Source organism: Armigeres subalbatus, chromosome 2 (genome assembly GCF_024139115.2).
Source record: "Armigeres subalbatus isolate Guangzhou_Male chromosome 2, GZ_Asu_2, whole genome shotgun sequence".
Taxonomy (NCBI): Eukaryota; Metazoa; Arthropoda; class Insecta; order Diptera; family Culicidae; genus Armigeres; species Armigeres subalbatus.
The window spans coordinates 131,557,414-131,582,525 of NC_085140.1; the positions used below are offsets into that span (position 1 = coordinate 131,557,414).

At 38.9% G+C, this 25,112-nt stretch overlaps 1 pseudogene; it reads right to left on the minus strand.

Annotated features, from left to right (window-relative positions):
- Window positions 1–17,283, minus strand: part of LOC134209248 (uncharacterized) — a 38,576-nt pseudogene extending 21,293 nt beyond the window's left edge.
- Between the last annotated feature and the right edge of the window lie 7,829 nt (window positions 17,284–25,112).

Below are 25,112 nucleotides of genomic sequence, written 5' to 3' on the forward strand. Positions count from 1 at the left end.
AATACCTGTTGAACGTATAGGAATAGCAATGGAAACGGTTTGAAGTTCATTTCCAGTTCTAGTGATTGCCAGTACATGAGAAATATAGAGAAAGATACAAAGTAGGAGGAGTGAATAACGGAATTGAAACCCATTGACCTCCTGCGTATGAGGCAGAAGCTAGTAGCCACATGACTACCAAGCCCTGTTATTCAAGAGATGAAATGCAAAAACGAAACAAAACGATAAATGAGGAGGTAAAACTGAACTTCCGAATCACTTTATTATGTTGTCTTTTCTCTCCCTGCTGTAGAAATTTCAACAGTAGGGAGAGAAAGAGAGAATCCAGTGACACGCAGCGTTGATCTTCATACACTCCAGTAAAGTCTAGCACCTTGAGTGCGCTCCCTACACAGTAAAAAATCAATCACGCACACAATTTAACTGTTCCAATCTATTGAATGATCAATCTCAAAATCACTATTATTGAAAATTATATTCCTTTGATCACAATCTTTCAAGTGTGTTGAATGCAGACAATTCCATAACATCAACACTGTTGATCAAAGTACTACTCACTGGATGTTGCTGATATGATTAGCACTGTTATTCTGGATCAGCAACCATCAATAATGTCTCCATCTAGAATTGAAGCAGGCTATTGAATCTACAGGTTCAAGGCTATTGATTTAAGAGGAGGATATTGGTGCTGTTCTAAAATAGATGACAGTTCTTCATCTGTTCTGCTTTATTTCAAGAGGTATTTCTGAAGTGTGAGATGGAGTCATGGTAAGACGGTTGACTTTCAAGTGCAAAGGTATGTTATTCTAAACCTGAGCTGGGGTAATTCGTATTTTTTTTATTTTGTTATTTATATTCAAAAACACAGTACGTCAAAATGGAAATGGTGATCTTTGAATGCGACGAGCCTGTGCTATGGCTGATATTGATTTGATTTCAAAGTAGTGCATATATTACATAATTTTAAAATTCACATTTTAGTAGCAAATGAATGTTTTACCATGTGTTATGTAATGAAACGCGCGATGCTGATACCTGTCGTTTGTCATCTAGTGCTGTAGAATGGCAATTTGTCATGAGTTCCATTACTCTAGTTAGTTGATTGAAGTAAGTTTCCTGTCAAAGTTAAGGGGTCCACATTACTAGCACTCACTCCCTATATTTTTTACTGTGCACATTTGGAGCTTAAAAGAAATTTATCAAGTGCGATATAGCCCCCGAATCAGTTCTCTTATCATGGCGGCTTGCAGGCCCTCGCGGTATGCTATATATCGGTGGTTAGGTATACAGAGATGGTAAGTGAGAGCCTTATTCTTTTTCTTTAGGATTTTAGCAGGGATTGCTCGCTGTGCACCTCGGCTTCTTGTGCCCTTCAGATCGCTTTCGAGAACCGAACATCTGCCTACGTGTCTCGGTGTCCGTAGAGAACTACTAGATTAATGAGCGTTTTGAACATAGTTTGGTACGGCGGCGTATAGACTGTCTCCAGGTCAATATTTCCTGCAAACTTTTTTAAATTTCGCATTTTTTTCAAGTTTTAACATATTTTGGTTACGTATAGTTTTTATTTTGTCTACTTTCTCATAGAGCTTATAAACCTGCAATGCAAATTTGACTCTATTTGAATAAGGATACACGTTACTTCCTAGGTTATTTTTTCAAGAAAAGGCGTTTTAAATAATGGCCAATTAGTGCAAACAGAATTTTTGACCTAAAAATAGAAATAAATATTTATAAAATTAATTCAAAATATTTGATAAAATTGCAAATAAGTTCATTAAATGGATGTTGTCTATAAGATGCATCTCAATTGCATACAAATAGAGCATTAGTGATTAATCATAGATTTATTCACATTAATGAATAATGGTTATTTAATCATTATTCATTAATCAATCATACATAAAACATGATTTGTCCAACAATCGCCAAATCGTTAATCATAGAAATTTGTATTTAAGTTTTAATCACGAATCATAACGCAATTGTTTTGAGCGATCTATCAATTAATAATTTCAATCATTGCATACATCGCTTTTTATTCATTAATCTTTAATCGCAATGCACATATATAATTTTATATACCCTATTTGGAAGAAAGGTTACTTTGCTTTTGATCACTTAAGTGCAAACCATTTAATTTGGATTATTCACAATCATTAATCATTAATCATATCGATCGTTAATCATTAATCATATACATATTGTGTCAACATTTAATCACGCATTGGTAAATCGTTAACACACTCCAAACGTTTTATTCATTAATCATTATCGTTAATCATTGGTCAGCAATTAATTTAATCAGCAAGAATCATAATCATTAATCATTGTCAAAACTAATAAATCACATTATTAATCATTAATCATTAGTTGAATGATGCAATCATAACAAATTCAATCATTTATTGGAAGCTTTATTCATTAACGCTCTGAGCAACATTATATGCAGTTCATTTCTCACGACTACTTGTTAGTGTGTGCTTACAATTTCTGGAAACAGTCCATCTTCTATTTGATCTTGCGGAGTCTAAAGTACATTAACTCTCTTGAGACTCTTCCTATCAGTACTTCGTCTTCAACGGTTGATGGCTGGATTTGGATCTACTCATTTTCTTCTTTTTTAGTCTGATGTAGTTTATCCGAAATTCTGTATTCGTGCATAAGTTTCCAAAACTTGACCTGATCGATTGTATTATATGGCTTTGAACTTGATGGTAATAGATTACGCACGGGCACGTTGTATTCGCGGCATTGCTTTAAATATCTGGCGTAAGGTAAACATTCTGTCCCTGGTGGAGCGTTCTCCATGAATCCCGGTACTGCCCTTCGAGTTCTTCTGCAATTGATGTTAGTCGACAGCCCCAAGCCCCTGTTCACTCACGTGCAATGTTGTGCAATATCGTCAATGCCATAATTCTTCCTCATCCATTGGGAGTACCACTTCCAACTTGAAGTGGCCAGTAATTTCTTATGAATCAAATCTACAAATTATTACCCTTAATAGAATTTACAACCCTAAATAGATTCCCAATTACTGGGGGATATTATCCAGTGTCGACAATGTAAGTCATGTATGAAAAACTTTTCAATCAAGTGTGAAGCGTACACAAAATATGTTCCTTGATGATTCATACAAACCATATCTGAGTATTTGTTCGTTTTTAAACGATTACGGGTTTTGATGTTGATTATCGGTAGTACCTACATTTAGATTTTGGAAACCATTGTATCGTGTTCAAATATGGCCAATTACTTATAACGAATAGATGATTCAAAACAGAAATATTTTTCACATGCTTTAACTGTAGATATAGGCTGACCATACGTACCGTATTTAACGGGACAGTACCGTTTTTAGGCCATATTGTACTGTCCTGACGTAACTAAAAAAATCCACAATATGTCCCTGTTTTCATTGATTTTCTAAAGAGCACTAAAATTATATTCAAACGAACTCAACATTTTCGGCAGAAAATAAATAAAAATTATATAAAAATATTTATATAAATAATAATAAGTTTATCACGAAACATTGAAATAAGTAAATCAATTACAAATTTTGCTTAATCACATATTTTTAAATCATTTGATTTTCTCAAAACATTACAATTCATTTAAAGCGTTTCTGAATTATTTTGGGTTGATGTCCACGTAGCATTTTTTTCAAGAGGCGTGGCAGCTTCGTCGACGCAAGGTTCACACTACACAGTATCAAATGGAGTAATGCACACGTATAAAACGCTCCGTGGGCATTGGCTCCTTAAATACATATTTGTAAATCATCCACCGACGTGAAAAAAATTAAATCAACTGAACTGTATCGAGTTTAAAGCAATTTTTTTTTGTCTTCATGTCTTTAAGACTATAGTTTAAAAAGATCGGGAACTTTTGTCTGTGGCTAGAAGTTATGCATTGCTTCACGCCGTCTTTTGAGATAATGTGACAGAAATTCAGTCTCTCTTCTAGAAATTCACATTTGTCAGTTGTACTTTTAAATTGAATTCTGTTAAGCGTTTAGAACACATTCGAGGTTTTCAAGGTGGTTTTTCAAATTGAAGCCGATGATTATTATATCGTCGAGATAGACAAAGCATTTTGTACCTATATTACTCTGCAAGTATATTGTTCATAGCTCTTTGGAATTTGCGAAGCATTTTCAATCCAAAGGCATTCTTGTAAATTGAAATGTCCATTGTCTGTAGAAACGGTTTTTATAATGTGTCTGGATCCATAGAATTTGATGAAACCAGACTTTAGGTCAATTGTTGTAAAAATACAACGATTTTCCTAATCTATCAAAATATCTTTAATTTGGGGCATGGGTATCTATCATCAATCGTATTTTCATTGAGTTTCTATAATCAATGACAACACGTAATTTCCTTTTTCCGAGAGCGTCCAGTCTTTTAGGGACTTCCCAAATAGGGATGAATATGGGCTTTTGAAGGTCTGATTATACCGTTCTTGAGCATGTCTTCAATTTGTTCATGGACATCTTTACGAAAATGGTGGGATATCTGTAACTTTTAGATAAATTGGCATCTAGTTTTTGGTTATAATTTTGTGATTCATGGCAGAGGTGGAAGACAGTATCTCATCTTTTTAAGTAAAAACGCCTTGGTGTGCGTAAGAACTTTAACAATTCATTTCTCTAGTAGAGAGAGGTGCTTTGTTCTGATGAAGGAGAGTATTTCCTCTTCTGTAATTTTGGTTTGACTATCAATGGGAATAGGTGATAATGTTTCGAAATTATTTACCGTTAGATTAAGTTTCAGTATTTTGGGAGGTTGTTGGGAAGTTGAATTATGTTAATGGCGGATTTATTATTTTCTGCCCTGTACAGCCCTGGTTGTATGAAAATTTTCTTGTCTAGCTTCTGGAATGTGGGTCTGAACCAGTCGCCATTAGTTGTGGAATACAATATACAATGATTATACAATTGGGTTGCAGGATAAAATTTTGAGTATGAAAATTGCTTATCCATAAGTTTAATAGTTTCATTTTCATATTTAATTGTGTTGAGTTTAGCGAGGTTTCTGATCCTATTAGACCGTCGAGAAATAATGAAACTTAAGGATGTAAAATGATAATGGTTTGAAATGCCATTAAAAGATCAATTTACCTTTTCATTAATAGTATGTGATCCACAAATGTTTTAATGGTGTATCAGATACTTTTGAAATTCATTCTATTACATCTGGTGCAATTATGTTTTATTTGCCCCAGTATCAATTAAAATTTTGAGTGGTTTTTCGTTCTAGGGATGGAGTAGCTTTAAATATGGGAGATAATTCAAGTTGTTTTGCATGAATCTACCAAATGAAAATTGTATCTAAGTCCACATCGTCTTCTGGTTCAGAATCTGAATTGATGTTGGGGAGATTTTCCTCTGGTTTAGAATCGAGTTGTTTATAGTTAAACGACTTCTAGTTGTCCTAGTTTCCATCGGTTCGGCTTTCGGTGGGGTATGTTAGGTTTTTGCGAGAATATGAGGATTCTCTTTGCCTGCAAATCCTGAATCTTGAAGTTTTTGTTGGAATTATGGGGTCTGTGAACCTCAGCTATTTTTTCTGTAGATTGGAATTTGCATAGGAACGCATATGCATTCTCGAGATCTTTGGGGCGATGCCTGGAGCATATCCTTGGTAAGGGTCTTAAGACCTCCATAAATGCGGCTAGTGCGTCTTGTTCTATGAATTTTGAAAGCTTCCAATGGGCGTTAAAAAGTGGATCTTGCTTAGAAATAGTTTGTTTTTGACCATTTCTTTGTTTTTATAGTAATGCTTGATACTCATATCGTGCGTCTGTTTATTTGCCCATAAACGTGCCTTGTATGTTGAAAGCTCTGTCTAACGCAGTGCTTCAATCAAAATAGTTTTTGTCAATGATGACGGGTTGCCTGCAAGGCAAAGAATATCCTTAGTCGCCCTTCAATTTTATTAAGGATAGCGTACATAAATTCAAAACAGCGTCTGTCATCAAGTGGTAAACGTGTTAAAGTTGTTTCTGTGGTGGTCAGCCAAGCATGTAACGTTTTTATTCCCATCAAAGGTAGGGATGCCTTTGATAGGATCGGGAATTCGCGATAAAAGTTGAACATTCCATTGTCATTACCGCTCGTGACGTTTACTCTTGAAGCGGTTCTGAGTAAATCTACTTCGGAATCTTGTGCTACTTGTCTGGCATTGAGTGCAGCAAGCTGGGTTAGGTGTTCAATTGTGCGAAATCTGATCCATTGTTATTTCTGTTGTTAGATTGGAAGACTGATTAAATCGTTAATTTCGTCTTCTGGGATCGCAATGTGCGAATATTCGCCCGAGTCGGTGGAAGCTAACGATTCTTCCGATGAGCTAGCGCCTTTGTTGGCAAAGAAATTGCGCCTAGCGTTTTTCAATGCTTTTTCCTTAGGCATAAAAATGCGTCAGGGTAAACGGGTTCTTTTTGAATGACACGTTCTCTTAGAACTCGTGTTTATTCTTGTTGTGGATGACACGTTCTTCTTAGAACTCGTGTCTGTCCTGGAATTGTAGATTCTCTAAAGTTTCTGCAATTCCGGCAAGGTAAGCTTCTCTAAGAATCGCTTCCTTGCAGAGATAAATGAATCATTCAATGCTGAGCTCTCTTGGAACACGCGAGGAAAAAATGAAAATAAACACTCACCTTTACAATCGTGATGCGGGATCACGGTGCTGATTCTTCTAGCTGGTAGGTGAACGATGTGAACGGCGGTGGAGCCTCAACTCTGGTTGCCTCCTCGAGTTTCACCAGATGCTTTGCACTGAGCACTTAGCCACTGTGTATCGCGGACTCACTTTGGTTGGATTTATTGGTCTCAACCTTTACACCTGTTTGTTCACTATTTTCTACCACTAGAACGCACGGCTGCGCCAATCTTGTATCCGACAGGCAGTTCAGGTTTTAAAAAGACTTAAAACACTTTATTCACTTAAGCGAACATTTATTTACTAATTGTTGGCTTTTTGGACACGATAACGACGCGGACACTGCAAAAAGATACTGAAACGAGCGCGGTAGCATTGGTTTTTTGATTATTACTGCTGAATCTGCATTTCCGTAGGTCTGGTCAGAAGTTGATGACGTTGCACGCCACGTTCCGGTGGTTCGATGGAGAATTGCCACGTTGCGTGCCATTGCACCTGAGTTAGCCGGTTCATACCATGACTATATTTCTATACGTACCTGTCGTACAATCGTCTAGAAGTTGTGATTCCTTCTGAGCATTATTTTCCTAAAAGCGCCTCATTTCTCATTTTGAGAAACGTTATGTGTTATACCAATTGTCGATTAGTTGTTAGTATATCGTCGTTTGGCCTATCGCCTCAACAATTTTTCAAATACTTTGACTTATTGATGCCCAATTTTTTCAAAGAATTACGCACCTAATATATATTTTGTACGCACCTAACCATTTTTGTCTCTGCTATGGAACCACTCCACCCAGTTTGGCCCTTCATATAGAATTTGATGAAATATAAACAATAATATAAGCATGATCAAATCGTTTGTCAGATAGAACCAGTGCTACTGGTAGGTGCCTTGCTACAATATATGGTAGTATCATCACCATCATCAAACATTTTTAAAATAAAATATATAATTTGAAGAAGTATTCTCCTAATTTTAGACCAACCGCAGACCATATTTTCAGCGGTTCGCTCTTTTTTAGTTTTGTTGTTCCGTTTTTATATAGAGGCTTCAAAAATATAGGTTCTTTGAGAAATTTTTTCTGAAAGCCTGACTAAGCCAATAAAACGATATTTTTTTTTCGACGGGAAAGGGCAATTGTCTGAACGATCTATAGTCTAGAAGCAGTATGTCCCATTTGCTTCCACAACCTTCTTCTCATAGGGTAAAGCAGTAACATCACTGGCGTTGAATGACCAAACCCATCATATCAGTAAAACTTGTATTCACAAAGACAAAAGACTTACGTCACGAGATGTACTGCTTCTATTCGCAAAATGATTGCATAATTGGTCTCATCGCATACCTTCGCCACCTGCACTCAAAGCATGGAACGAATAATATTTGCTACTGCATAAAAGTGAAAACTTCCATCATCCTTTGAGCGTCACATTTTATCTTTCTTCGGACGTCTTGAACAAGTGTCTTTACGAATCCTCCATCTCACTGCATCATTATATCTGTGGACTGCGAGCATTTATGGACTGTCGGTGAACAGTCAGCCACGCTTACGCTGCACATATCTACCCCATTGACAATGAAACGTTTCGGAGAAATCGCATTTCGTCTTCATGATTCTCCCTCAATTTACCGTCATCCAATGTGGTAATGGAAAAGTTGAAAATACACTACGGTTAATAATTTGAGAAGCATCGAACAGAAATATTTTCGTTAATTGGTCGATTGTCCGTTGTACATCTTCCCTTAACGATAAGCGGATAAGATGTGAATTTGTATTGATCTTCTAACTGCTGTCATTAATCTTGCTCGTTTTGAGCTGCTAGTTTGATTCCAATTTCTTTATTTGGCCACCCATTTTCAAAAAACGTGGCTGTAGTCAAATGATGGAGAAGCATTGTTGCGAATAATCTTTTCTTCGGCTATCAGTAATATCTTTTGTCAATTTTAATTAGTTAGAGATGTCTGAGTAGATTGACAAATATTTGCCATATGCATAAGATGGAATGCTGGCTTTAGTGAACTTTTTTTCGACATTTACGACACTTTGCATGAGATTCATGGTGTCGTGATAAAATGGTACATATTACTGCTCTTTGGATGGGCGGTATGAGTAAAACGTTCGTCCTTCTATTGCTATTTTCGGTGGTTATTGTTTTTAGTTAAAAAACAAGTGCAATAGACTATGCTCATATTGGGCTGAATGCAACTAATGTTGTTAGCGGTGCATACCGAACCATTTCCCCAGGTAACTCAGTCAATATTGCAATGTGCACTGAGAATCGCATTGTCATGGATGCAAAATGTTATCTCCGCTTAACACATCGTCGTCGATGCTGTTGTCGCGTCGCAAGTCCCAGAGGTCCGACTAGGGTTGACACTAGGCCAGGTCCAGCGCGCGCGCGGATGGCGCGGTTCGCTCAATGGGCTCGCAATCAAAGAGTCCAGTTGCGTTCAGGTATTATGCGAGATCGGGTGCTGGATCGGTGCAACAACCAAGCTAAGGATCGATTGTCACTAGTTATGTAATATCGCGTGAAAACGGGTTCAAGTTTCGGTTTCGCAAATTAGTGTTCTCTGTAATATGAAGAAGCTACGATTGGTGCGCATAGTGATTCAGCGGTTGATTACTGGGGCAGTGTTTGTCGGCGATAGTTGATCAATTTACGGCTATTACTCGAGTAAGTAATTTTGCAATTACGAATGCGTTGCAAAATTGACTGTTTACAGTTATTTATTGCAAAAATGTGTCAGCTATCGAAGCATAGGACAATGAATATACAAAAAGTGCAACTGTTCATTGTTTTCGATACGTGAGCTAAGAGCCTTACTATGACCTGTTATAAACTGTGAAAGTGACTATGTAATTTCCCTATGGAAATTACGTAGTATCATATTACTTTATTATTCTAGTTACTTTGTTTTCCTACTTGAAACTTCTTCAGTGTTTGTTATCGAAGAAGTTTCCAAGTAGGAAACGAAATATACTGTATGTTGATCATAAAATGAATGAGAATGAAGAATAATAGTCTTTTAACCTTGTAGCATTTACCCTAAGACGCTCTAAAATAATTAATCAGTACATATGTCTAACATATAAATAATGAAGACGCAAATAATAATAGTATATGCAAGTAATCATTTTATGATCTTCTTCTGCATTGGCAAAACATCCCTCACTGGGACATTGCCGCCTTGCAGTGTGCGAGGTTTCTAAGCCAAGTTGCCATTGTAGTTGCGCATTTTACCGCAGCTGAGGAGGGCCTCAAACAGTTTATGATCTGTACTGTTATACGCATGATTGTCCCATGTACATAAAATTTGTGCAAATAAAATAGGGAATGCCAATAAATATTGAATACCATTACTGTCGAATGAAGTCGAATCAGAACTTCATTAAAATTTGAATATTTGTCTAAAGTTTATTCCACGTGACTTTGAAATTATAAACAGCATTATTCTAAAAACAGTTTCGCAAAGTGATGAAGTTTAAAACGTCACAGGACTCATATGCATGAATATCCATCCACAGGCTTTCCGGATTAATATTTTAGTGCGGAATCTTTGATTTCAACAGATTTGATAAGTGATTTATCTCGGCAAATACAATTTCTCAAAAGGATTTCGTCAAGGATTCAAACTAATTGTTTTTCTATAGTTGTTTTATACCTTTCTCCATAGTATATTATTTTCATACCTTGTGAGGCGTCTTTCATAATTCTGTGGAAACATCATAATTCAAAATATTAGCTCTGCGTTCTTTTATGAATCCTATGATACTCATAAGAGGAAAATCTGTATCAGGAAGCCTACAACTCATTTTCTTCCCAAATAGTTCGTGAACAAATTTCTAGAATATTTTGAATAAGAAAAATGATTAACTTTTTGGAGAAATTAATTTGAAGGTTTTCCGCATTAGTTTTTTATCAATTTGAAGAACAAATCCTGGAAATGATGGAAACGGCTCACATAAAAAACCAGATTAATCCACCTAGCGGTGATGGTGCCTTTCTACCTTCGTAAAATGTGTGCTTGAAAATAGATGAGCGAGATAGAGTAAAAAAGACAAATTCTTTGTCCGTTCTATGAAAATCAGATTATTTATGGCAAAGATATTGTAGATCCAGTTGAAACCGAAAATCATATTTGTCCATTCCCGGATGTCGCGACTGATCGCGAGTGGTGCCGACTATGGACAGTTGCGCACATCATGATGCAGTTGCAACATCCGGAAATGCGAGAAAATGCGATTGTCGCGAAACCTCAGTTCGGTTTTCAGCTTGATCTACAATATGTAATAAGAATTTCGACATTTTGTTTCTTTTCCAATCTTTTGACGTACATACCCCTGTTTTATTTTACCCAGTCATATATTTTAAGGATATCACTTTTGGATGTAAATTGAACTGAAGCTGACTACACAAAAGAAAACGAAAATGTTATTCCCATCAAGCGAGCGGAGGGCAGTTATGATATAAATCATGACCGTCTTCTACCAAACTCCCGTATGAAGAGGAAGGAAGTGTATCAGTGTAAAGCATCCGATAGTCTCTTTCGGAAAATTATACTTCAACTTTGTTGCACATGAAAGGCAAAAAGTATTGCCATAATTTCAAAGGTAATAGTCAATCTGGCCAACTTTCTAAATAGAACAGGATTCCATCAATGCAATTTGTTGTGATAAATCGGTTGAGGTAAGTCCATTAAAAGTCACTAGACTTTTTACTCGCTTTTACAACACATAGTATATTGGCCATAATTCTGTGCCCATGATCCAAATTTTAATAGAAAACAATGACAGGATTCCGCGTCGAATGAAACTTGTTGAATTATAGATAATGGAATATATAGATGAGTGAAGATAAATCCTCTGTCTCCAAACGAACTGTCAAACGTGTCTCAAACAGCATGACGTCACAGATTTCAACGGAAACGTTAAGGGCTGTGACCATATGTGCACGGGCAGAAAATCGACTCAGCCATGCTTTCGCTCATCATCTATTCTACTATCATAGTTGGAATTAAATCGGTTGAGGATAAGTTCCAAAAAAGTGAGCTAAACTTTTCCTTTGGTGCGCACACACACAGAGACATCATCGCAGTTCATCGAGCTTATACGTATATAACACTATGAGTCTCAGGCCTCTAAAAGTTTGGTTTTGAGGAAACATACAGCCTTTTCGTAGAAAAGGCAAAATGTGTTTCACCATAATTTCCGATCCATAGTCCGATCTAGCCAGTTTCAGAAAACAATGGGACAAGATTCTTCGAATGCAATCTGTTGCGAGCGTCAAGATGAAGTCTAAGTGCTAAAAAGTGAGCTAGACTTTTCGAACTCTTTTCGCAATAAAGTAATTTGACCATAACATCTAAGCCCATAGTCCGATCTGGCAAATTTTCAATAAGAAAATATGAGACATTCTGCGTCGAATGCAACTTGTTGTGAGCAAATCGGTTAAGGATATGAGCCCGAAAAATGAGTGACATTTTTTACGCGATTTTTCGTATGAATTTGTATTTTGGCCATAACTTCTGATTCCATAGTCCGATCGGCCAATTTCAAATAGGAAACAATGGACAGGATTCTGCGTCGAATGCAACTTGTTGCAACAAATCAGTTGAGGATAAGTGCCCGAAAATGAGTGACATTTTACGCGATTTTTTCGATGAATTTGTATTTTGGCCAGCAATCTCGATCCCATAGTCAGATCGCCAATTTCAAACAGAGAACAATGGGACAGGATTCTGCGTCGAATGCAACTTGTTGCGAGCAAATCGTTGAGGTAAGTGCCCGAAAAATGAGTGACATTTTTAGCGATTTTTCGTATGAATTTGTTTTTGGCCAACTTGATCCCATAGTCCGATCTGGCCAATTCAGGAAACAATGGGACAGATTCTGCGTCGAATGCAACTTGTTGCAAGCAAATCGTTGAGGATAAGTGCCGAAAAAGTGGGACATTTTACGCGATTTTTCGTATGAATTTGTATTTGGCCATAACTTTCGATCCCATAGTCCGATATGGCCAATTTCAAAGGAAACAATGGGACAGGATTCTGCGTCGAATAAACTTGTTGCGAGAAAATCAGTTGAGGTAAGTGCCCGAAAAATGAGTGACATTTTTTGAGTTTTGCCACACACACACACACACACACACACACACAGACATCACCTCGATTCGTCGAACTGAGTCGATTGGTATATAACACTATGGGTCTCCGGCCTCTATAAAAGTTTGTTTTTAGAGCGATTCATAGCCTTTACCGTATACTTATGAGAAAGGCAAAAAGATGAAGGAGCTGAGCCCCCTAGCCTATAGATTGGAGTTAGTTAGGCCAGTTCTTCCAAACTCTATATAAGACCCATAGGACTAATAGGGTTCTGCTTGTTTGCCCAACGAAGCCTCACCGTTACTTTGTCACCGTACATCCGAACTGCTTCTCGGTTGCTTCCGTCCTCATCAGCCAAGTTGCCTATGCCGAGGCAGGATCTCGCCATCTCCGCTATCGCGTGCAGGCTGCCACGCTGTGAAAGATACCGGATTCTGCGCATAATGGCCGGCCACTGTCTCCCCCAGTGCCAGTCACCATAAATAGCTACATACATAGCTTAATGCTTTCACATGGTTGACAACTCGAAAACAGAGCTTTTATATGGCGAGTACAGGAATCACAAGCACAAGAGCCTCAAAACGCATATCCTTTCGACAGCTCTTTCGTATGACCGTTTGAATGGTTTTCTCGTTTCGAGTCGAGATGTGCAATGTCACCCCAGGTTTACGGATGGGTCAATTTCAAGTGCTTGAATTGGAATCGGAGTCACTGGGCATTACCTCGACGATATCGGAAACGCTCCATTTTCCGCCGAAGCCGCTGGGTTTCTATTGCCGCCACACTGAGTCGTGAAAGCCAACCTAGTCTTTACTGACTCAGTCAACGTCACTGCAGAGCGTGCAACCTAAGTACCACTGGATCTACAAAATTTCTTCAATATGCGCCAGAGCACGACGTCACTGCGGAGTTCTGGAGAAACATCACGCGATCTCTTAGCGGAAGTCGCTATCAAGGACGGCTACGAGTTGGCTATTTACCTGGCTCCTATCGAGGCCTGAATTCAGATGTCCTTTTGGGACTTTTTGACCACAATTTGCTACTACTTAACCATTTACAGCAAAATTTTTCGACATCCTTCGGGTTATACTTTAACACAATGTGCCACTTGATTTACGATGATCTGAAACCTCTAGAATTAAAAATGCAAAAATATAGGGGAACGCTCCTGGACCTCATCTCATGGCTCCGATATTCATCTAATCAAAAACAAAGCAATGGAAAGCAATTTGATTTTTTATTATTTTGTTTTTTTCAGCAGTAAGAGCATGTTGACAAAAAAGAAGGGACGAAATTGGTGTTGTATTTCTTTGTTTCGATGAGATGAATATATGTTCAGTGAGATGGAGACCGGAAGAGCCCCGTTTTCTCATGCTAATTTCCACAAACTACAAACGCGATGCGAAAAGCGAAGAAGCAAACTAATTGGCCTTAAATTTTGACAGTTGTTTGGGAGCCCGAATGGTATCGAAAAACCATTGGTTTTAAAAATAACCTTGATGCCCTACGCTATACTGTACATGCTTTGTTGTTTCATTAATTCAAGATCATAACAAACCCAGTCACGTCCTCACAGTTAATTAGATTAAGCTCGATGGATTGGTTCGATGCTTGTTGCCATAAGAGAACTTGGAATCTAAACATGCTTTCTTTCGACAAAACTCACTTTTGAAGCACAATCTATCATCTAATTTCGCGATGAAAACCACACAATGCGCGCCGGATGCTTTTGCATACTGACCCTCTCCTTGTTATTACAAACTGTCACAAAACTCATACACCCTTCCTTCCTGCGAGATTTCGAGCAAATTTTCACTATTCGTGTGTAAATCTTCCCAAAATTCCTGCAAAATGGTTTTCAGAAATAAATGCGGTGATTATCTGGAATTCTAATATAATTTTCCTGGAATATTTGCAGCAACTGCTATTGGAACTACTTGGAACGCTACAAATTTTTCTGCGGAAATTCTCCACTGGTACACTGGGTGTTGTGTGAATGATCTGTCCGTTGTCTAATGCTATAGGTGTTATTAGTATTAAGTCTGTGCGACCTCTGGTTGAAGAGGGCGATCCTGTCTTATTTTAAATTATATCAGAATAATTCCTTCCTATCTGTGAAAATCGCTACAACTCCTGCAGAAATTTGTTGGTGAATTTCTGTGTGAAATCCACCGGGATTTTTTTAAGTTCAAGACGAATGTCTTTAATACATTCCTGCGGTCAACGCTCAGGAATTTTCACAGAAATTGTATCATAATTTTTGAAAACTATTATCCGAGGATCCATGTGAAAAATATCATCCGGGAACTTAGGCGGAAGTTCCTTCACGAATTCATGCAGAAATCGCTTTGATAATTCACGCTGATATTCTTTGGTAAATAACTGCGGAAAGCCTTTCGGGAATTCTTTCTTAACAGTTAGTTCATAGATTTTCTGTCAAATCTTGCCATTTCAGTCGCCGTTCCGTTGAATTGCGTTTGGGCTTGAGATTTCGGGGATTTCTTCGTTTTTTTCTGCAGAAATTCCTTTGTAAAAATGAGTATACTCATTTCCTTTTTTAATTTTTCAGGTAAAGCTCCATGTAAAGCAACATCAATTTGCAATAGATCCAGCATTTTATTTATTAAGTTTCCACCTGCTAAAACTAAATTCGCACTAAATCCACACGAAACCTTTAAATCGATAAATAAATCCGCGCCAAATCCGCGAAAATCGAGAATCGTAGTTGTAACAGCAGAAAATTAAAAAGAAATATATGGGTGGGGGTTCAACGGACAGGGTGGGTAAAACGGACAGGGCCCTTGTGCAAATTATTACAAATTTGGTACACTGTCAAGTGGATCTTATTGATGATATTCTTCTTCTTCTTCTTATTGGCATTAATCCCAACACTGGGACAGAGCGCCTCGCAGCTTAGTGTTCATTAACCTCCACAGTTATTAACTGAGGTTTCTAAGCCAGGTTACCATTTTGCATTCGTATATCATGAGGCTAGCACGATGATACTTTTATGCCAGGAAATCGAGACAATTTCAATCCGAAAATTGCCAGACCGGCACCGGAATCGAACCCAGCCACCCTCAGCATGGTTCTGCTTGTAGCCGCGCGTCTTACGCACGCTAAGGAGGGCCTATTGATGATATGGAAATGCTAATATCATCTTTCAAACTTAGACGTACATGTTCATGATAGAATTAGAGGCGAAAGTATAGAATTGATAGTTCCGTTAGGATACGGCAGGCATGAAGAATGTTTTATAGAAGTCGAATTGAAAGCGAGCGGAGGGCAATATTTGTGATGGCAATATCACGACCTTCCTTCTGCCAAGCTCCGTATGAAGGGGAGGAAGAATACTCGGAAGCGATATATCTTCACTGGCCAGTTACAGCTCTGTCACCTTTGCAAATGTAAATAGACTGGCTCTGTTGAAAATCGTAATCGGCTCTCCGTATGACAAACAATGTTGAACAACAGGCACGAAAGTCCATCACCTTGACTTAGTCCGGCGCGATTCGAACGAACTGAAGTGTTCGCCGAAATCTTCACATTTCACAGTTTTGCACTCCATCCACCGTTACTTTGATCAGTCTGGTAAGCTTCCAGGAAGCTGTTCTCGTGCATAATTTTCATAGCTCAACGCGGTCTATACTGTCGTATACCGCCTTGAAATCAACGAACAGATGGTGCGTTGGGACCAGGTACTCACGGCATTTTGAAGGATTTGCGGACAGTAAATATCTGATCCGTTGTCGAGCGGCCGTCAACGAAGCCGGCTGATAACTTCCCACGAACTCATTCACTAATGGTGACAGAAGATGATCTGGGATATCACTTTGTAAGCGGCAGTAAGGATGGTGATCGCTCGAAAGTTCTCATACTCCAGCTTGTCGCCTTTCTTGTAGATGGGGCAATAACCTTCCTTCCACTCCTCCGGTAGCTGTTCAGTTTCCCAGATTCTGACTTATCAGTTTGTGCAGGCAAAGTAGCTTTTCCGGCCCATCTTGGTGAGCTCAGCTCCGATACCATCATTACCAGCTGCTTTATTGGTCTTTAGCTGTTAGATGGCATCCTAACTTCCCTCAAGGTGAGGGCTGGTTGGCTTCCATCGTCCGCTGAACTGAACTGAACTCAACTCATCCGCTGCCTTGACTTTCCTGCCTGCATCTCAGCGCCATTCAAATGTTCCACCTTTCGATCACCACACGTTTGTCCGTCAAGATGCTCCATTTATCCGGCACATTTCGGCTCGCGGCAGAAGCCTTTGTGGGATACGTTGAGCTTCTGATAGAACTTGCGTGTTTCTGAGAACGGCGCAGCTGGCGGCGTTTCTTCTCCTGAAAAGGCGGTCGTTCTCCGCTTCCGTCTATAACGCTCCACGTTCTGCCGGGTACCTTGCTGCAGTGCGACCGCTCGCGTTACGTCCTTCTCCAGAATCTGTTCACACTCTTCGTCGAACCAATCGTTCCGTCGACTTCGTCCCAATACCCGACGTTGTACTCGCTGCGTCATTAAGGCTGATTTAACTGTATTCCAGCAGTCCTCAGAGGGTTCCATCGATCTCACCTCTTCCGGCAACGCTGCCTCGAGATGGTGCGCGTATGCAGTGGTGACATCAGGTTGCTTAGTCAGCTCTAGGTCGTACGCGGTCGTCGGTACCGAACATTGTTGATGACGGATTGTTTTGGGCGCAGTTTAACCATCACCAGATAGTGTGTGAGTCGATGTTAGTGCCACGATATGTCCTGACGTCGATAATGTCGAGAAGTGCCGTCCATCAATCAGAACGTGGTTGATTTGAGATTCTGTCTGCAGTGTTGATCTCCAGGTGTACCGATACGGGAGGCTGTGTTGGAAGTAGGTGGTGCGAATATGGCCATATTCTTGGAGGCGGCGAAATCAATTAGTCGTAGGTAAGCCTTTCGTCAGCTCGGTGAGCGCTGAAATTCCCAATAGTCGGTCTGAACTTGAGCGTCAAGTCTCCATGATGATTTGACGTCGTGGCTTGGGCAGCTGTCGTACTCACGTTCCAGCTGCGCGTAGAATGCGTCCTTATCATCATTTTTATTGATGTAACATGCTTTTTAGTATAATCATTGTAAGTTACCAATATATTAATTACTAGTCGACCAGGCAGACGTTGTCCTGCATAGTAGTCGGAAATACGCGTTCTGAACTGCCCATGCGATACTTAATTTTAGTTTTTCACGATTAACACAACCTTACTCGTGACTTTCGCATGAGGGAATATCTACAAACCCCGGAAACGATAACGAACCTTTTGCAGAAAGAATAAAGAAAATCCATCCAGCCATCCATCCATTATTATATATAGAAGATTATCCAACATTTTAAGTTCAAGAGGTATATTTTATAAATGCTTAGGTTATAGCAATCTTCATCAACTAAATTCACTGTCTTAGGCAATTTCTTAACATGTCCGTTTAACCCACACTATGTCCATTTCACCGCATACTTTTAAACAAATTTTTTCATCCTGATTTTCGTTGTCAAAAATCACAAAACCGGTTGTTTTCCACTAAATTGCTTTGCCATCGTAGTGCTTCGTATTTAGATTCACGTAAGTGATCCCCAATATTACGACGTTTTCTTAGTGAAAATGACGCGATTCCTTAGGGTGTCCATATTGCCCCCAGTGTGTGTGTCCAAAATAACCCCCACTGGCTGGCAGTGATGTTATGGAAGAAAGCTGTCTGTATAACATGATTTTACAATCCCGACACGATTCTATCGCTTGGTGACTGCGATGCTGTTGATATGGAAGCGATAATGGAACATTGCCTGCAGAGACCCAACGATAGAATAAGGGCAACTAGTTGTCGCCAACGCGGAGATGAAATCTCTTAGGTCTAGGGGAGCTTTTAATCTGAGAGTTAGAAAGTGTTAGATCAATTGCAGCTCCAGTGATCCGTTTCAGACTGCCTGGTATTTCATGACGAGTCCTAGGTCACTTTTGCTTACAATAAGCCTCGGCAGTTTATGCCACCATCATCAATTTGATAATGGATCCATAAACAAACTTATTACTACAATCAAAGTAACTCCCCTTCATATTGCCCAATTGTTATTAAAAACGTCACAAAAAAACTTTATTATTGTTTTTGCTTTTTTGCTGCCACAGATCCAGTCATAACGTGGTTACAGGTTTGCTTTTTACTGGCACTGATGAAGCACTTTGAAGCTGTGCATTCCGGCGTCGTGTGCCCTTCCTCACCATAACGACGACACAGGTTGCTACGGTCTGGGCCCTTACAGTTGTAGGACTTGTATCCCGACGCTAAGCACCGATACTGCCGTAATCTGAAAAGTGACGTATACGCCATTTTCCAAAAATGGTGTTATCGAGTAGTACTCATCGAGCTCTTTAACAGAAAAATGGCAAACATGCATGTTGTAAATTGGCTGTTACGTCACATTCTCAGATTACGGTAGGATAGCACCTGAATAGCCACTGAAGGCGCCTGGAGTTTGCTCACTGGGCATACTGACCAGCCGATCTTCAAGTTCTTTTGCTCCTTTACCTTTATGGCTTCCACAACTCAGAAAGGGACGCCTCTTAGGCGGCTAGAGTCTTCTTAACCTCTGTACCGTACTGGATCTTTGATAGTCTGCCCGCGTTTCAGAACCAAGATCATTTCCCGGTCTTGGTGCCTGACGTTCGCACGTCCTGATCCAGCGCCGAAAGTTTTCGGCCTCGCATCGATTTAAGAATTTCAGCGTACTTTTCCTTATCGTTTCACACCCACCCAGACTCGCTCTGCCCTTAGTTTTCTTTGTGGGTCAAGATGCGTTCAACTTCCGCTTTGCCTTACTGATCCTGCCAGGGATTTTCGTTCCTTCGTGCCGATCAGGCCGGCTGGTACCCTCTTGCGGCTCGGCGACTTGCGCCTGGTTGGTGCCTTTTGCCTTTAGGCCGAAAAGTCACCTTCTCGGTCGATGCCTTTCGAGCTCCTCTGCATAACTGCTCCATCCAAACGATGTTTGGCTATATAACTTATTAAACGATGTTTGCTATAAAAATCAATCGCCTCTGGCACAGTACTCCTCCAAGGAAGGAAAAGGCATCGGTATGGGCACCTCTGTAGGCTTTCTCTCTTCCCATTAAACGCATCCTATTCTTGTCTTGCAGTCGAACAGCCTGGTGGAGCATCCGAAGGTTCTGTTTCAGTCCCTTGATGTTCTGCTTTGCGTTCGCGAACTCGATGATTGCTCGCGCATTCCGCATCCCGGGTAGTGGCCCGCCGATCGTGCTGATAGGGCTATACCCCATCACTGCTGGGGAGAATCTCGCTACTAGCTGCAGCCTCCGTCACTTCGCTCTCCGTCTCCCTGGGAGGAGACCTTACCAAACTCCTCTTTGCATCCACATCCATGCCTAACGCATCATCAAAAGAATTAATTTTTACTGCACTCATTGTAATTGGGTCTACTGGAGAAGTCGTCTTTAATGATCCCATGGTTATCTTTGCATGCAGGGAGGCCATGCAAGGGTTGATACGTGTTCAGAGCCAGATCAGCGTAAGTCAGGAAAGGGCATTGAGCCTACTCCACCCAGCAGGTAAAGCTTGGTGGCATGATTGGACAGCGTGCTACAAGGCCACCCACGGTTTTAGGGGACGGAAGACAGCCCTAGCCGTTCGTTCACTAGCCTTTTGAGTCAGTCACCTGGCTCTACTAAGAGAGTAGAATGTCAGACCTCGCTTACGCCAATATTACGATATCAAGACACGGTCCGTTAACTCGCGCCAGAGTGCCATAATACTGCAAGCCCGCCAGGTCCTAGACAGACCCTCTAGTCGCAGAGGCCGTGGATGAGGGATCGTAAAGCCCTTGGACATAGTCCCTGCACCTTAATGTCTATTATGTATGTATATATATGCCTGTGTGTATGTATGTTATGTACACATTTTTAGACATACTTTTGTATCTACATGCATTCGAATTACAAGTTACATTTAACGGGGAATCCTGTCCCATTGTTTACTATTGAAAAATATTCAGATTGAACAATGGGATCAGAAGTCAAACACTAATTTTATGCGCAAATATGCTAAAAAACACTAACTCATAAGTTGTAGTATTTTTTGCACGAGAAAGGCACCAACACCGTTAGGTGAATTAATAATGGTTTTATTCTATTTTTTATTCTCATTTTTAGCAGGATATTGTATAATCACATTACGAATCGATCTTCTTTTCTCATTTGTATTATTTGCCTCCACCGGGCAGAAGCACGAAAGAAAACAAAACATGATATGAACTTGGTTGATATAAAAGATAAAAGAACAGGCAACAATATCAAAAATTTGCACCGAAGTATCATTTAAATATCAAGATATGCTGTGGATGAGAACAAACTGATGGCCCATGATATTAATTACTTATTACAAATAGTATAACTTGATATCCTCATGATATTTTAGTTTGAAATATTGATATTGTCGTCTGATCTTTTATCTCTTATATCAATCATGTCCATATCTCATTTGCTATCTTATCAACATTTGATATTATTGAACTTTTCATGTATGCAAATAAAAGGATCGATTTTTGGAATTTGTCATTATAATCTAGTTTTATTAGCTTCAAATTTGAAACTAAATGTCCGTGGCAGAACCGTCATCCTCGAGGTCATTACTAAATAATTAATATATAACACTATAAGCTTACCGAAATGGTAGCCGCCATCGTTATTATTACCACATCGCTATCTACAGCACGGAGCACGGAAAACGGGGAGCAACCGAATCAGAATCATATCACGTAGGTATCAGTTCTAGGAAAATCGAATAATGTGTGAACTAGACATATCTAATTAATGGGACAACGAATTCCTCGTTTGCCGCTGCCTGTTTCCTACAGTTTGGTTCACGTAAGAGCTAGGGCATAATTCTGCGATCTGCCTTAATCAATCTTAAGTGCGACTCAGTCGCCACCATTCTGCTCAGTTTTTAACCAACGTCGGTTTAGGTAATTTATATCACTTGAGTTGGAATAATGGTCATCCTTGCGACAGAATTGAAGAAATTTATGTTTGAAAATTGCTAGTTCGTGAGAATTGTGGAGCACTGGGATTCTCAAATGAACCAATTGTTTTCTCAGATAATATTTGACCAGCAGATCTTCAGAGCTCAATGTCTTCATTCAAATTAAACTGTTAAAACCGCTAGAATCAATTCTTAAATCTACCTCAAACTTCAAAGCAGAAAACTGAAATGCAAGGTGTCGGAACCAGCGAAACCTAATTTTCATCATTCCATTCCGCCTTGAAAATTATTTCCAGATTCGTTGCCTAGTACATGGAATTCCCCCTCAAAATCGTGAAGGTACGGCGAGCTTTGGGCAGCCATTTTGGACTTCACCGGTTGCCCTCATTAGCGATTTTATTATATTTCACTCACTGAATTTATGATTCAATCGATTACAATGTTGGCTTGATGCAGATGTTTAAAAAGTAGCTTTTAAATTAGTGCCAAAATTCGTAGATTTGGTTTCAAAGAATCGGATTTTCTTGTTTTTTGAAATACGCGACATTACAAAATAGTACAATAAAGATAAAAAAACCGCTTGGGACAATTTCCAACTTCTCGAAAATCAATAACGACTTACTTCAATAGTTCTGTGTGTTGACTCGATTTGAGCCAAAAGTTCGGGAAGAAACATTTTATATTATTCAGCAGTGTTTATATAAATCCAACTGTAAAATGTCTGGATAGAGGAGCATCAATCCAAATATTATTTATCGCAATGTTCTTAATCAAATGCGTGCTTAAACAGGTTCAAAGTTATTTTATATTTACGGTCATTTTCAAATGACTAAGGGCTGATTTCTTTTCTCTGTTAGCCCATATACCAGGTTTAATCATAGGTAGGCACCGCATAAGAGCAAGCGGAAATGTAGAAATTTACCTAAGCTTGACCCAAGATATTTAGAGTGTTGTTTTTGCAAAATATTTCAACTGACAGAAAAATATTTTAAGCTCTTTTTAGAAATATTCAACCGTCTAATACGAGTTTATCGAGACGAGACATAGTCGAGTCAGTACAAGACACTGAAGAGACCTCCCAGTTGAGGTCGAAATGTATCAGCAAAGATAAAACGTAGAATTAAATGGAGAGTACTAAACTCGTCTCAGACGGTTTTATTTCAACTGAACTTGTACGGAAGATTCAACTGGACTTTCAGTTTATTCCACGATGAAAAAAATAGGAAAACACCTAATTATTGTACCAAGCCTTTTGGTTGTTGTTGATTCTGTTAAAAAATGATTATAATCAAAATTTTAAGAATTCCTGTCGAACGCAACAACGTAACGTTCAATAGAAAATAATGGGACAGGATTCCCCATCGAATGTATGTTATTGCAATGAAATTGGTTAAAAATAAGCGCCTAAAATATGAGTGAGTTTAGCACATTCACACATGGGCAGCAATCAACTCATTCGTCGAGCTGATCATTGAATTGCTTGGATGAAAATTAAATTCGACAATTTTCTGTAAATGCATCTAATCGAAAAAACATAATTCATCTGTAGCTGAAAGAGCGTAGACTCAAACAAACTAAAACCGATGAAATCTCTCAAACAAAAGAGCAGCACTTAGCACCGGTCTAATGTCGCATCAAGTGAGGTAAAGTCTCCGTTGTTCATCGTCCGGTGCGGTGGCCAGCAGCAGTGCTTGTATTTTGAATCAGTTTGGCAGAATAAATTTTCCTGACACTTATTACCATTTCCCAGTAGTGCCGACATAAATGATTAAAATAGATGTCCTCTGGTGGGCCGATGACCACAGATTAACCGGCATCAGGAGCAGCCGATTTCAGGCGTACACACAAGGAAAGCAATGACGGCGAGGGATAAGCACGTCGTCGTAGATCCATCTGAAAGGTCTCATTTCGTGCGGATGGTCAAGAATTGAAAAGAGTTGTTGTCCTTATGTATTGTTCGGTTTTGAACAAAGACAGTCGCATTCCGTTGAACGACATTATTCTTCCGACTAAATTTAATGGCTAGTAAATGAAGAAAATTCACGTTTCAGTGACGGAGTTGACTTGTTAGATAACTAGCCAGGAAAGATACTTTCTGAAAATATGAAACGAAAGTTAAAATGAATGAGCGATAAATCATTTTCGTGAGGTACCAGATAGCTTTTGAATTTAATGATTGCAGTTGTTTGAGGATATGGTGTAACATTTCGCCTTCGAATACCACATGGTTTTGTCTATCAAATTAAACTGCGGGCACTGATATGTTTTGGAAAAAAAGCAATTTAACTCATTTGTCGAAACGAAATATAATGAATAGAATTACTGCTCCTCATATCCTCCACGTATCAATTACAATATAAAGCAAAGAATTTAAGCTATTATGCGCATGATGGTAACAAAAACCAATACTTATCAAGCTGAAATCGCCAAATTTGTGACTATTATTCATATAGGAGCATGTTATTGATAAGGGAATAAATATTCTATTAAAAATAAAACACAAATAAAGCTAATAAACTTAAAAGTTCTTTTTTATTAGCGTTTTTCTAAATTAATGTGGTGTAATAATAAACTTTGTCATTAAATTCTGATGGTAACATTAAACCCTTTTTATTGGCAATAAAAAGTCAATTGTTGGTGAAGCAAATGCCTTCTTTGCCAACATTACTTTGAAATAGAAAGCTATTTATGTGGTGATGCCATTTTCTGTTTGTTTATAGTTTTTATTACATCTAGGTTAACGTCATTCAAATGAAAAAGGCTTAGTTTTAATTCAACATACTATTCCATGTTGTATGTTGTATGTAAAGATGTTTAAGCTTCATAAATAGTTATTCTTGTATAAAGATTTTATGTTTTCATTTGTTTTAGGTCAGAATTGTTATGACAACAAATTGCTTCACCAAAGGATGAGCGCAACAAACTTAAAAGGACCACACTTTCGTTGGTCTGGGTTTCACCTTACTTCTTAATGGGACAAATTGTAAGAGTTAGAACTCCCCCAAACACAAGCGACGTGACTGTCGTCGTCGCTGATACATTTAAAGTAGGGTAAGACGGTATAATATGCCCCCCCCCTAAGGCAACTCCTTGATAACTTTTTAGTTTTCAACGCAATTTATGCAAACTTTGTGTTATTTGGTAGTCAGGAATCGCAAATGTATTGCCGTGAGTGGTCATATAAAATATTACAGATAACGTAATAAGCTTTTTGAAAGTCGTGAAAATGGATTTCAAAAGTGCGCCCACTCATAACCAAAGACGTTTCATAGCCCTTCATTAGTCTTTATCAATCCCATAATAAAAGGTCACAAATCCTTATGTGCTTGATAT